At 39.5% G+C, this 14,364-nt stretch overlaps 1 non-coding gene across 1 annotated transcript; it reads left to right on the forward strand.

Annotated features, from left to right (window-relative positions):
* The first annotated feature begins 5,288 nt into the window (after positions 1-5,288).
* On the forward strand, positions 5,289-5,403 carry LOC136732702 (U5 spliceosomal RNA). Its single transcript, XR_010809985.1, has one exon. It is a non-coding gene; the product is annotated as a U5 spliceosomal RNA (small nuclear RNA).
* The last annotated feature ends 8,961 nt before the right edge of the window (positions 5,404-14,364 follow it).

Raw genomic sequence — 14,364 nt, forward strand, 5'->3', positions numbered from 1 at the left:
AACAGAAGAGTTAAACTGGGAGAAGGAGATTGAGCGAAGAATTATTTTAAAGGACTTTATTAAATAAATAACTTCACAGACCCACCTGATCAGTGGAGTTTTACAGCTGGACAATTGACTAAGTCGACTGAATACGAAAGTGTCAGTCACTTAAATAGCTATTTGAGTCTTAAGAAACTTGACCCTTGGAACAAACAGGGCCCTGCTTTCCTCAAAGACTTCGTCTTCAAGTAACTACGGTGGAACCATGCTTACAAAGAAGATTTTGTGCACAACCTTGGAGCCTTCAAACCAATGGAAAATCTGTTTGGAAAAGACTCTACATTCGCGAAACCCCAACTTCCAGGTGCATCGACTGAGTGGAAGTTCTTGGACAAAGCCGAACCGGACTGCCTTTGTTCCAAACCACACGGACCTCGTGCCGTGTGCTGTTATCTGAGCCCGAAGCCAGAGAGGCCTCTCTGCGACGAAGTTCACATAAGTTTAACAGTTTGGAGTTTGTGATTCATGACATTTGAGAAATCAATTAGAAATGTTAATCTGTGATTCATAACTCTAGAATGTGTAATATCATTTAGTTTTCTTAAATATAAATGTGAGTTGCATTAAACTGTTTTGTTGATAATTTTAGAAATAAAATCTGTCAACGCCGAGAAATATCTTCTCATTCCTGTTTAACTGTTTAGTCTGAAATTGACACAAGTTAATAGACATTAGATTATTGGTGGCCCTGCCTATCCTTAATCATTGAATAATAATCAGTTAAGGGAAATTGTGGTAACAAATAGGATCTTTCTCGGCACCTAAACGTAAATGAGACTGATATATATATAACGAGAAGTTACCTGACATAAATACTAACCTGCGTAGTTATTTAATGTCTGACTAATAATACTAACGAGAGACTCACCTTCGTCTTACTAACCGGTATTGTAGTCAATGTGTTTATAACCTTTTTTGTTTAACGATTTGTTAAACGGAATGTACGTGCTCTGTGATGTCATAGCAGTAAGCTGAGAGAGGCTCGTCATGTCATCGCTGAGCTGGCTGGCTGGCTCTCTGTGTGTGTGTGTGTGTGTGTGTGTGTGTGTGTCTCTCTGTCTGTCTGTCTGTCTGTCTGTCTCTCTCTCTCTTACTCTCTCTCTCTCCCTCTCAATTCAATTCATTTGTATTGTCAAAGCAATTGGACATGCATACATACATACATACATATATATGGAAAATAAACAATATGTGTACATCTCTTTCTGCATTAGTGGTGCCCTCACAGATGTGCAAGTTACATGACAGACAGACAGACAGACAAACACACACTTTCACACACAGACAGACAGACACAGACACACACAGACACACACACACATACTTTGACAGACAGACAGACAGACACACGCATATTATGGGTCTTTGTTGGGTAGTGAAATGGGTAGCATCAGTCGCAGTGTGGGTAATGTCAGGGAGCCAATCATAGTCCCCGTTATTTGCATATCGTGGCGCAAAGCATTCTGGGAAAAGCAACTAAACACGTTTAGTCATGTATTTGTCCATAGTTTACACATGAGATGAACGAGACAGTATGACGTATTGAGCACCTGGGATTCCTCATGTGTATGTGAGGGGCAGAGGAACCGGATCCCAAGTGTGCGTCCCAGGTGCTATAGGTTTCAAAGCATGCAGGGGAATAGGCACCCCACCCTGACACCAAGAAGACTGGATAGGGAGATATAAATAGCAATGGGGAGACTCTTGTACTTGGTGTGGCTCTATCCATATAGTGGGGCCAGCAGGTGCAGCAATAGAAGCTCAGCCTGGGGAGATGGATTTAGCATTTCCTCTCCATTTTGATAACTATCCATAATCATTTCTGCAAAATACTTCTATGATACCTATGTATGTTTTTTACTTGTACTATATTATACTATCAAGTATCAGTGTACACATACAATGTGACCTGTTACATTAATACAGAGGCCACGGAAGGCCAGATCACTAATAGCCACTGTCCCCTGATATTACACTTTTTTACAATCACTTTGGCACTCATTTCAGAACCTTGATGTCATTTTTCAAAACTCTAGACACTAAACTCACACCCGATGATCAAAATGCACATTTTTCAAAACTCTAACACTTTTTTACAATTGCTTGGATACAATACACATCAACCTCAGATCATTTGTTCATTGAACTAAAATGACACAACTTAACATCAAAGTATTACCATTTCAAAATGCAATTCACACATTACATCTGAGATCACTGTCTATTCATTTCATTACAAAGATCTAACTATCAATTGATACAGCTGCTCAAAATGATAAGTGACTGTTGCATTACTCTTAATGCATAATTTTATGGAAACTGACAAACAATATTCCATGTTTCGATCATGAAAGTTTCAGGATAATGAGATCCATTGACATCAATAAACGAGGAGCATGAACCAGTTGGACTACATTATCTATGGATGTAATATTTCATCATCATTCATCATCATGTAGCACTTTTCCACACCATGTTTGCAGTGTGGAAGGAAAGTTAGAAATTTTTTCTCTAATACCTGTTTTTCTCTCTTGTATACTTAAGAAAGATAAGGTCAAGCTAGAAGGTCAGGCCAGAAGGTAGTTTGATTTCTGTTTGTTATTTACGATGAGAATCTTGGAGACAATGTCAAACAGTATGATTGAAGTGCCTGCTCCCTAATCCATGTGTTGATCTATGAACTCTGTCCTATAATGATATAAATTCTGCTTAGCTAACTTTTAAGATAACATAGTAATGACTTTCTGATTATAACCAGCTCTTTGATTTTTGTGTATAAAAGCTCTGACTGTTAAAATGAAGGCAGAGCGACTTTGGGATCTACTTGAGTCACTGTTCCTCTCCACGCTGCGTGTATTAAAGGCATTGCAACTAACGCTCCAACCTGGTTGAAGATGATTGTTCTTCCACATCAGATTTGACATTACTGTATGTATGCAGGCCCTTGTAATTGCTTTTCCAATACTGCCAACTGGTTATTGATGATTGATTTCACATTGTGGTACGAGTATCGAGTGAAATGAGTGCTATCCACCCCAGCAACACAGTGATAACATGGAGCCGGCAAGTCATCCAGGTCACAATAGAGGTCAAGCAGTGGGAGGAGGAAGACGTGGTGGTCAAAGGAATGGAAGGGGACATGCACCCCTTCTGAGAGGTGGTCGTGGGCCTCGTCATAGAGGAGGGCTTAGGCCTCACCAGAGAGGCAGCCATGGGCCTCATTTGAGAGGTGTTGGGGGAACGTGGTAGAGGACAAGGCCACGGACCAGACAGCGGCAGCAACAGCAAATAGTGTCCAGTGAAATCCGAGAAATAGTTGTAGAGCATGTTGTAAATCATGGCATGACCATGACTGAGGCAGCTACAATGATTCAATCAAACCTCAGAATCAACTCAGGATCAACTGTGGCCTCAATCATCAGAAATTTCCGTACTGAGAAGCGGCAAGTCTTCAGCATGCACTAAACATTAGGCTACTCTCAATTGTCAAATGACTGTATACTGCATACCAATGTGTAGCACAGAGTATAGTGTGCCTTTTGAAAGAAATGCAGACAGAGTGAAGCAGCTGATGACTGAGTATGTTCAGGTATGTTCAGTTTCAAGATGCCTCTTGTGAAAAATGGTTGTGAGAACCTGAACCTGAACACAGGGCTGATGGAAATTCAGAAGTACAGTAATCAATCCTTTGTTTTACACTAAGCCAGGTGAGGAACACTGCAGTTGACATTTTACTGTAGTTTTGTTCTTTTTTGTAGCTAATTATTGTTGCATGGCTTCAAAGAAACCTATGGTGTGATTTGATTGTATTGCATCAATACATTTCAGATTTTGTTCAATGATTCCACTGTGTCTGTAGTATTCTCTCTACTAGTCCTTTTACAGTGATGTATTTATATGTAGTACCATAATGAAACATGTATCACATATTTTGTACTACAATATTTAATGATTGTACGAACAACTACACAGTGAAACTATCGGTATCTTCTGTGTGGGTGATCTAAATAAATGTTACTATGGTATTTCATGATAAATGAATTATTTGAACCAACAAGTCTGCAAGTGCAAGGTTTCTTTAAAGATATGAATGCACAATGCAATGTTTTGAACATTGGACAGCCTGTGTTACAAGTGATGACCGTTTTGAGTTTTGTGTCTAGAGTTTTGAAAAATGACATCAAGGTTCTGAAATTAGTGACAAAGTGATTGTAAAAAACTGTATATTCATCCTATTTAATGTGCTCTTTTAAAATGTACTTTTCTTTTTTATGTTGCCATTTCTGTTCTACCAATGTTTCAGTTGTTAGCCAAAGATTGACAGAGTACATCTCATACACACAGGCCAGACAGCAAGGATTTCTTTTTGAAATTCAATTACAAATGCTGCATGAACTCATCAATACGATTAGAGCTCCTGAAAGCAATATAACTAACTCACTCTACAGCATCTCATTAGCAGTGAAAAGAAACCAAGAAAGTTGGGACAGTCGACTGTTTACCACTATGTAACATCACCTTTTCTTTTAATAACACTTATTAAGCACTTGGGCACTGAAGACACCACTTGGTTAAGTTTAGCAAGTGGGATTTCCCCCCATTCATCCATTATGCATTTCCTCAGCTGCGCAACTGCACAGGGCCTTCGTTGTCTTAATTTGCACTTCATAGTGCGCCACACATTCTCAATTCGGAGACAGGTCAGGACTGCAGGCAGGCCATGCTAGCACCCGCACTCTCTGCCTATGCAACCATGCGCTTGAAATCTGGGCAGAATGTGGTTTGGCGTTATCCTGCTGAAAAATGCAGGGATGTCCCTGGAAAAGACGATGTCTGGATGGCAGCATATGTTGCTCCAAAATGTGTACATCTCTTTCTGCAAAAATGGTGCCCTCACAGATGTGCGAGTTACATGACAGACAGACACTCATACACACTGTCACACCCACACACACACACACACTTTCACAGACAGACACACGCACACACACTCACTTTCACACAGAGACAGACACACAAACACAGAGACAGACACACACACACTCACTTTCACACAGAGACACACAAACACATACACTTTCACACAGACACACACACACATACATACATACATACATACATATATAAGGAAAAGAAACAATACATTTAAAAATCACAAAAAGATGTAATAAAGTACAGAAAATCTAAATGTAATAAAATGTGATCTTTAATACACACAAATATGTATGGCTGGTCGGATGCGTCTTGGACTCGGGTTCCTCTTCATTACGTATAATGCTTTTGCCTTTTGCTATAGCTTTCCGTGGAGGGGATCGTGGGTGAGTTTGTACCATTCTTGGGAGGCTCTGCCTTGTTGGGGCGGAGCTGTGATCCAGGTGAACAGCAGATCGGACATAGGTGGGCATGTGGGCGGAGGAGGAAGGCCGGTCAAGCAAATAAGCTTGCTAAGGTACGCAGCAGCAGCAAGCAGCCCCACCATCCAGTCAGCCAGCCAGTCTGGCTGGCAGTGACTGAGTGGTTGACAGACGGCAAGCAACGGAATGTACGTGCTCTGTGATGTCATAGGAGTCACCTGAGAGAGATGTTTGTGATGTCATCGCTGAGCTGGCTGGCTCTGTGTGTCTTGCTGGCTGTGTGTGTGTGTGTGAGAGAGAGAGAGACTTTTTGACTTTTATCAGACTTCATTGCCTGTTTGCAACACGCAATAATTCATACAAAAGAAAATAAATAAATAAATAAAAAATAGTGTTCCCCTTTGTTTGTCTCCCCCCAACAAGCATTAACTCCGCCACTGATCTGTACACTTTTAAAGAAAGCAACCCAATACACACAACAAAACAACCATCAAATACTAAACCCTATAAATGAATTACATAATAAAAACCAACTCCCCGTCATACAATTCACAAAGGGCATCATTAATACACCAGACCTGTTCAAAACTCTCCAAATCATTCATCAGCCTGTAATAGTTAAACTCTAGTCTGACTCTGCACTTGACCAGCATGGCAAACACTCTCACTGCATCCTCACTGCCCTCCCCACACACTCTGTTCTTCCTAGTCTTATAGACGGCCATTTTAGCCTGGCCCAGCAAGAAGTTTACCAGCTGGTCCACATGTTTGGTCCTTCTGGTGTATCGCGCCCCTAAAATAAAAACCTTTGTGTTAAAAATCAGGTTAAGATCAGTAAAAAGACGAGTTAAAAGACTAAAAATGGGTGACAACCGAGAACAAGTGCTGAAACAGTGAAACACGGTCTCTCTCTGAGCACAGAATGGGCAGGCGTCGGACACAGCAGGGTTAAGAACAGTAATAAAAGAATTGACAGCAATAATGGTGTGTAACACCCTCCACTGCAGATTGCCAGCTCTCTTATTGAGGGGGGCTTGTACAGGCTTCTCCAGGCGGGCGCAGTGTCTTCCCCCAGCCCCAGCCTGTAAAGTAATTTTAGGAATCACAAAGAAACAGTTGAAAGTGTTAAATAAGTATTTTGATGCACCATATTAATTTAGGAAATTTACATGTTGTTTTTCATCAGCTTCTGTATCTGATGGCTCCACATCACTGGCTGGATTGACAGCAACGACACTCTAAAAAAAGAAGTGTTAAGTTTGAGCATTCAGGACTTGTTTTGAAGATCCTGAATATCACTGGTCCACAATTTATCTGTGAAACTATGGGTTAATCTCCATATACAAAATACTTTTCACACACACTTTAAATTTACAACTAAATTTACATGTTGATGTCTTTCGTCAGCTTCTGTATTTGATGGCTCAATATAACTGGTTGCATTAACAGCAACGGCACACTACAAGAAAATAACATTATATTTAAACATTCAGGACTGGTTTAGCATCACCTCGAATATCCCTAGCCCTTGAGGTCGATTGTTATTGTGGTCTTCAAGACCAGTGCTTCTCAACCTTAGTCCTGGAGGAGGCCCACTGTCTGCTGATTTTCATTACAACAACATTGTAGGTTATATCAGTGACTGTGGTCCTAAAGTACCCCTATGCCTGCTGTTTTTTTTCCAGTTGAGCTCTTAATTACCTAATTGGCTTAACTGAAGCCATTTAACCCTTTTCCCAGGTCTTTGGTTGTTGATGAGTTACAAAGAGCTGGATTGTGGCCCGCCATGACTGGAAGTGAAGAACACTCACTCTAGGCCTTTAACTTAATGTTCATATGTAGGGGCCTATCCATCTGATTTGTTTTTGCACATTTATTAACAGAAAAATTGATGGTACGTGAAATCATCTGAGCTGAAAAATATAATGTTCCACCAATAATAAAATAAATGTATTAATTAAAATTATAGAGATAATAGAATGTTCACAGATTATTAGTTCAGAAAACAAAATATTTTTTTATATCTTAAATAGAATTAACACTCAAATCAGTTGTAGGGTAAACAAGGTCTATTTTTTGGATTGATTTTATAATTATACATGTATGGCTGCATGAAGCTTACCTGAGAATCTGATATTTTAGTAACTTTGTTGCTTCTTGTTGGGTAGTCCACGTTTGCCGCCGTTCTTTTTCTGTAAATGTAAATCAAAAGGCAATAATTACATACTGTAATTAAAATACAAAAAGTATAAACATTGTATTATTATTTTTGTATCCTGTTTCTCCATCTCGATGCTGTTCTTTTTGGAATTGCATATCTAGGTTTACTTAAATACTGTTTATAAGATTGTAAACTCATCATCCAAATTTCTTCATTTGCCAAACTTTATGTAGTGCGCTTGCAGTTTCAGAAGAAGAAAAAAAACTGTAACAGATGGGATATGTAGTACTTTATACTCGAGTGGTCTATGCGATTACACCCTGCCGGTGTTATTAAGAACGCCAAGTACCAGAATGCAGAGCGGGACTGTTTTTTGTGCCGTGACTTGTCGGGGGAAAAAGGCGCAGAAAAAACGGACGAGAAGGTGAAGGTAGTATGGCGGTGATGCACGCGTTGGTGAAGTGGGAAAGCGGGGTCGACAAAGACTCTTACAGCGTGATTCCCACTGCTTGCTTTCGCAATTTTGATTTATTCAGCATTGCTGATGATGACGAAGAGACGACTCGAAACTTCAGAGCAGAGTGGAGAGACACGAACAAACCTCCAAAAGGTGGATGGCCTGTCCATGAAGCGCAGATCATTATGACTGGTAACAATGTTTATTTAAAAAAAAAAAACATTAAAGTCTTTACATGCTATTTGATATATACAATCACAGTATATTTGAAATGAATGTTTAAGTTATTAATGTGTTGTACGTCTAACATACTCTTATAACATGGTAGGTGGTGGTGAGGGCGCTAAAAACTCGTCATACTTGACTGGCATTTGTAAGAACGATTTATTGTGTGTTGTGCTTTACAATAAAATCCCCCAAATCACAAAATAAATTAAACCAGATATAATTTAACTTCAGTTTTGATTCAGTGTTGGCTGTTCATCTTAATTTGTATGGTCAAAGCACAGTATTTTTATGACAAATAAATATAATCCCCAAATATCTGTGGACATAATGCAGGGTTTTATTTATTTTATTTTTATTTTAGGAAAAGAAGGCGAACTAAGAAGAAAACTTAATGACCTAACAAAAATGCCCTGTCCTAAAATGAAGAGAGTACCTAAACCAAACAAAAAACTTCAAATTTCAGATGATAGTGACCTTGATGAACCACAGTTACCGGTGAGATAATTACTGCAAATATTAAATAAATGTATTGCAGGATTGTTTTTTTTTAATCATATTCATATATATATATATTTTCATTTTAAACTCTTTTCCTCTCTGAATACAGCACAGAATAAGAAAGAAAACCGATGGAGCTTCAAGAATTAGATCCCGTCATATTCTACAGACATTTAAAGAGTCCAGTGAAGTTGAGCTACAGCAAAACGTTAAGCAGCTCGAAAAGGAAAACACAAGACTTAAAAATGAAAACCAATGTCTTCGAAACCGTATGGTTGATGGTAAGTTTTTTTATTTATAGCAAATAATTCCTTACCTTGATAAATGTTATTCTTCAGTAATTTAGATTCCAGAGTAATGTATTATAGTTGATCATACTGAAGTAATCTAGAACCACAATACAGACTCTTAATGTGCACTGTCTAATAGTTTAATAATACTGATTATTAAATAAAGTTTTTCAACATAACTTCATAATCCTACATTAATGACTATATGCATTACATTAGACCTGGTAATTCTTGTATTTTATCTTTTTTATTTTTTTCGTAGCTAATGTTAATGACCCACAAAAAGGTCAGTTTGCCAATAACATAGAGCAAGTCTCTCAAGTATAATTGCAGGCATTGATGGTTTTGTTTTCACTTTGTATTAAATATATTACTAGAAATGATTATCATTTAATACTAAGGTTTTTTTCTCCAGAGATTCCAGACCTTTTGGACAATCTGAAAAAAATTGTAACAAAAGCCACATTTATCAGCAATGAAGACAAAAGTGTGTCACCATCAAGTGGTTCTGACAGCCCCACAGCAAATTGTTCTGAATCTGACAAAGAATCACCAAAACAGGTATAACACTCTTGGTCTACAATATTACAAAGACAAGGTAAAAATATATATATTGAAAACAAATATTGGTTGTAAACAATCTAATGATGCTACATTATCAGTTATATTCATAGTTAAAGTTAATAATAAGAATGTAATTGAATTATGGGTGTCACAGATTCACTGACTTTATTATGTCTGTAAATTAATAAACTTAGAATTGAGACATACTGTGGTCTTTAATAACACATTTCTGTAACAAAATCACAGCCTTACTGATAATGTATTCCACTTAACATAATATAAGAATAGTTTGGGGATAAACTTGTTTTTTATTTACCATTGTCTTTTAGGTGGAAAAGTTCCCAGGCACTGGAGTTTACATTGACAAACTGTCCTGGATCCTTGCAGAGAGGTGCAGCACGAATACGTCATATGCAAGAACCCTGACGGTTGCTGTCTTTGACTTTCCAACATTACTAAAGAGCAATCTTCGTGGTGGTGGCAGCAAGAGAGATCCAACTTCGGAGACATTAAGATCCTCATTGATGTTATTGAGGATCATATACAGCTGCCTTCGGAAGGACACGACGTGTTTCAGTTGCGGGGCTTTGCAGCCCAGCGGGACCCTCTTAATGCCGGACATCAGCTGCCCGAGCCGGTGCGGATGAACGGAGGGACGTTAGACAGCGTTACCTTCCGGGCAGGAGCAGCGAGCGGCAACACCGGGGTGAAAGTGTCGTCTAACACTGTGCCATTAGCCACTAGCTGATTGAGCAGATCAGTGGTTTTTAAGAAGATAACAATGGCAGCAGACTTGATATTTTCACACCCTGCTACCTCCCCAACCGCTAACACACACTGCTCTAGGGGGCAGAACTGCACCGGAGCGATCTTGACTCCATGGCGTCGGGTCAGTTTTTCAAAAGACGCATTCAGGGGGTCCGACCCCCCGACCCGGGAAGAACTACCGGTACTCCCCCCTCCCCTCCCCTGTTCCCCCACAATAAGAAAAGCACTGAAAACAGAAGACAAAATAAACAAACTGAAAAAAGTAAAGCAACAAAAAAACGCAGCCAAAGGACAGAGCTCTCAGCAGCACTCCCGCTCACTGCAGACCCCTCCCACACACTCCCAGCTGAGAGAGAGAGAGAGAGTGTTAGTGTCTGTCTCTCTCTCTCTCTCTGTAGATGCATCATAGGGAACATATGTAACAATCTCTCTTTTTGTTTACCAAAAATGAGAATGAACGTATTTCAAGTGGGTGTTGCCTTGGTTGGAAACGTTTTAAGATTATTTATGAAGTGTAAAGTGGATTTGTCTCAGTTCTCCGTAGTTTTCAATGTATGTGCCATTCAGTAGCGTTCATGTTACAGATGTGCCCTATGCAGTGGTAGGGTCAATAAAATGTCAGTAAAACTTTATTTTAGCAATTATGGAGGGGAAGAACTGCAAATAGCGGGTCCCCACTAATTATCTAACTTACCAACAACGTTTCAAATTAGGTCTTGCGAAGCTGCCAAATAATGCTGTATAATCGTATGTGTCTTCATACACCGGCTGCTATAGTCTGATAGCTTTGATTATATATATATATTTTCTCGTGAACCACAAATGCTATTTGCTTGATTTTTACAGAGTATGTTATAAATACCATTCTTATGAAGCCTGACAAATTGTATGCTGTAATTATGAATATTTTCAAATCATTTGTTTGTTTTTCCTAACATGTTACAAATGTTCCCTATGTGAAAGATGCATTATATCTTAATAACGTCTAAACAATTAAAGATATACAGATTATTATTTTCGGTAAAGTTATAACACATTGCTATTAACTATGTGTGTCAGTAAAAGTTTAAAAAATCCTAATAATTTTTTATTGATCCTGCAAAATAGGTGTTTAGGGAACATTTGTAACATTAGGGTTACGATTTGCCATAGACGCGGAATGAGTTTGATTGTGATGTTAAATGGGGTTTAAAGACGCAGTCGCCTCGGTGCTGATTACTATTGCTGTGTTTCTCCACTTCTACTCCATGCTTGGGAACGCCCACATCCAGTGACGTCAAAACCGGTGGAAAAGCGGGCCGGTTCAAAAAAGATCAGCTGGATCCCAGGCCGAGCAGCAGCTCCGGCTCCAGCACCGGCACCATGTCGCTGGAAAAGCGCTAAGTGAGCTCACAGTGAGCTCAGTGTAATGTCTGCTCTGGTGAGCTCACAGTGTGACCTAGTCGTGAGTTCACGTCTTCACTGGGTAGTCCATGACAACTTAATTGACTCAATTCTTGGGCTTAATTGGTCAAAATGACCATTGGTTGAAGGTACTCAGGGACTGATGTGTAGAGAGACTTATTAAACCTGCAGGATTGTGGTTTTCCCAGAACAGAATTAACCAGTGTAGCGTTATGTTGGGTGTATTCTGATAAGAGCATTTTAGCTCTGAGCTGAAGCACTGATCTAAAGAAGACCTCTCCCCCCCAAATTTATCAGATTTCCTTAACTCATCAGCATGTGAACTGGTTTACATCAAAGTGACAGTCTTGGGAGGATGGCACCGAGAATGGGCCAAATAGCTTGGAATCCCTGCTGTGAGATGTCTGGGGAAGGGGGCCTGTAGGAAATAAAAACTCTTTGAAATGGACGAGAGCCGAAATCCCGACACAGAGCTACGAACCCGTGCCAACCGGCATTTCCAAAAGATGGCATGGATTGACATCAGTCATAAATCAAGCCCCCCTGCAATAGGACACTGGGGGCTGAAACCGAAATCCAATCTCAAGAACTCAGGAACCAATCACCTATTGATCTGATAGACTATAAAGGACAAACACGGCCTTTCTTTCTCTCTCTCTCTCACCTGAACCAGTAACTCGCTGCCACAGCTCAACCTGTAGCTCTGTTGCCCGAACCGGAACCAGAAACCAACCAAGTCTTTGCCGGCAACAGAAGAGTTAAACTGGGAGAAGGAGATTGAGCCGTACAAAGAATTCTTTTAAAGGACTTTATTAAATAAAGAACTTTACAGACTGCGCTGCCCGCCTGTGCCCACCTGATCAGTGGAGTTTTACAGCTGGACAAATGACTAAGTCGACTGAATACGAAAGTGTCAGTCATTTAAATAGCTATTTGAGTTTTAAGAAACTTGACCCTTGGAACAAACAGGGCCCTGCTTTCCTCAAAGACTTTGTCTTCAAGTAACTACGGTGGAACCCTGCTTACAAAGAAGATTTTGTGCACAACCTTGGAGCCTTCAAACCAGTGGAAAATCTGTTTGGAAACGACTCTACTTTCGCGAAACCCCAACTTCCAGGTGCATCGACTGAGTGGAAGTTCTTGGACAAAGCCGAACCGGACTGCCTTTGTTCCAAACCACACGGACCTCGTGCCGTGTGCTGTTATCTGAGCCCGAAGGCAGAGAGGCCTCTCTGCGACGAAGTTCAGATAAGTTTAACAGTTTGGAGTTCATGATTCATGACATTTGAGAAATCAATTAGAAATGTTAATCTGTGATTCATAACTCTAGAATGTGTAATATCATTTAGTTTTCTTAAATATAAATGTGTGTTGCATTCAACTGTTTTGTTGATAATTTTAGAAATAAAATCTGTCTACGCCGAGAAATATCTTCTCATTCCTGTTTAACTGTTTAGTCTGAAATTGACACAAGTTAATAGACACCAGATTATAGGTGGCCCTGCCTATCCTTAATCATTGAATAATAATCAGTTAAGGGAAATTGTGGTAACAAGTAATGATAGGATCTTTCTCTCCACCTAAACGTTAATGAGACTGATATATATATATAACGAGAAGTTACCTGACATAAATACTAACCTGCGTAGTTATTTAATGTCTGACTAATAATACTAACAAGAGACTCACCTTCATCTTACTAACTGGTATTGTAGTCAATGTGTTTATAACCTCTTTTGTTTAACGATTTGTGTTATCATATGCGATCCCATGGTCTTTGATTTGGTCACGGAAGTGATTTGTCTTTGATTTGTTGATATAGAGTTGAATTTTAATTAGTTTTTCCCTTTTGTATAATTAGTGTAGTGCTACATTTAGTCTTTGTTTTGAATAAATTTGACAATTTATATCTTTGGAATTGGTGTCTGCGTCCAATTATTACAGAAATTGAGTTCTACAAGATTCCAGGATTCGTGATAAGGTGATACTATAAATTCACTTCTTTAATTGAAATTTATAAGTGTACCTTACGCTACAGGTGGAACGGGAGCTTCGTGCCCTGGATGTGCATCCCACAAATCTCCATCAACTGCAAGATGCTATCCTATCAATATGGGCCAACATTTCTAAAGAATGCTTTCAGCACCTTGTTGAATCAATGCCACGTAGAATTAAGGCAGTTCTGAAGGCGAAAGGGGGTCAAACACAGTATTAGTATGGTGTTCCTAATAATCCTTTAGGTGAGTGTATATGGAAAAGGAACAATATGTGTACATCTCTGCATATGGTGCCCTAACAGATGTGCAAGTTACATGACAGACAGACACTCACACACACTTTCAAAGACAGACAGACAGACAGACACTCACACACACTTTCACACACTCACTTTCACAGACAGACAGACACAGACACAGACACACTCACTTTCACACAGAGACAGGCACATTTTCACACAGAGACAGACACACAAACACACACAAACAGACACAGACACATACTTTGACAGACAGACAGACAGACAGACACACGCATATTATGGGTCTTTGTTGGGTAGTGAAATGGGTAGCATCAGTCGCAGTGTGGGTAATGTCAGGG

The sequence above is a fragment of the Amia ocellicauda genome, unplaced genomic scaffold (assembly GCF_036373705.1).
Source record: "Amia ocellicauda isolate fAmiCal2 unplaced genomic scaffold, fAmiCal2.hap1 HAP1_SCAFFOLD_35, whole genome shotgun sequence".
Taxonomy (NCBI): Eukaryota; Metazoa; Chordata; class Actinopteri; order Amiiformes; family Amiidae; genus Amia; species Amia ocellicauda.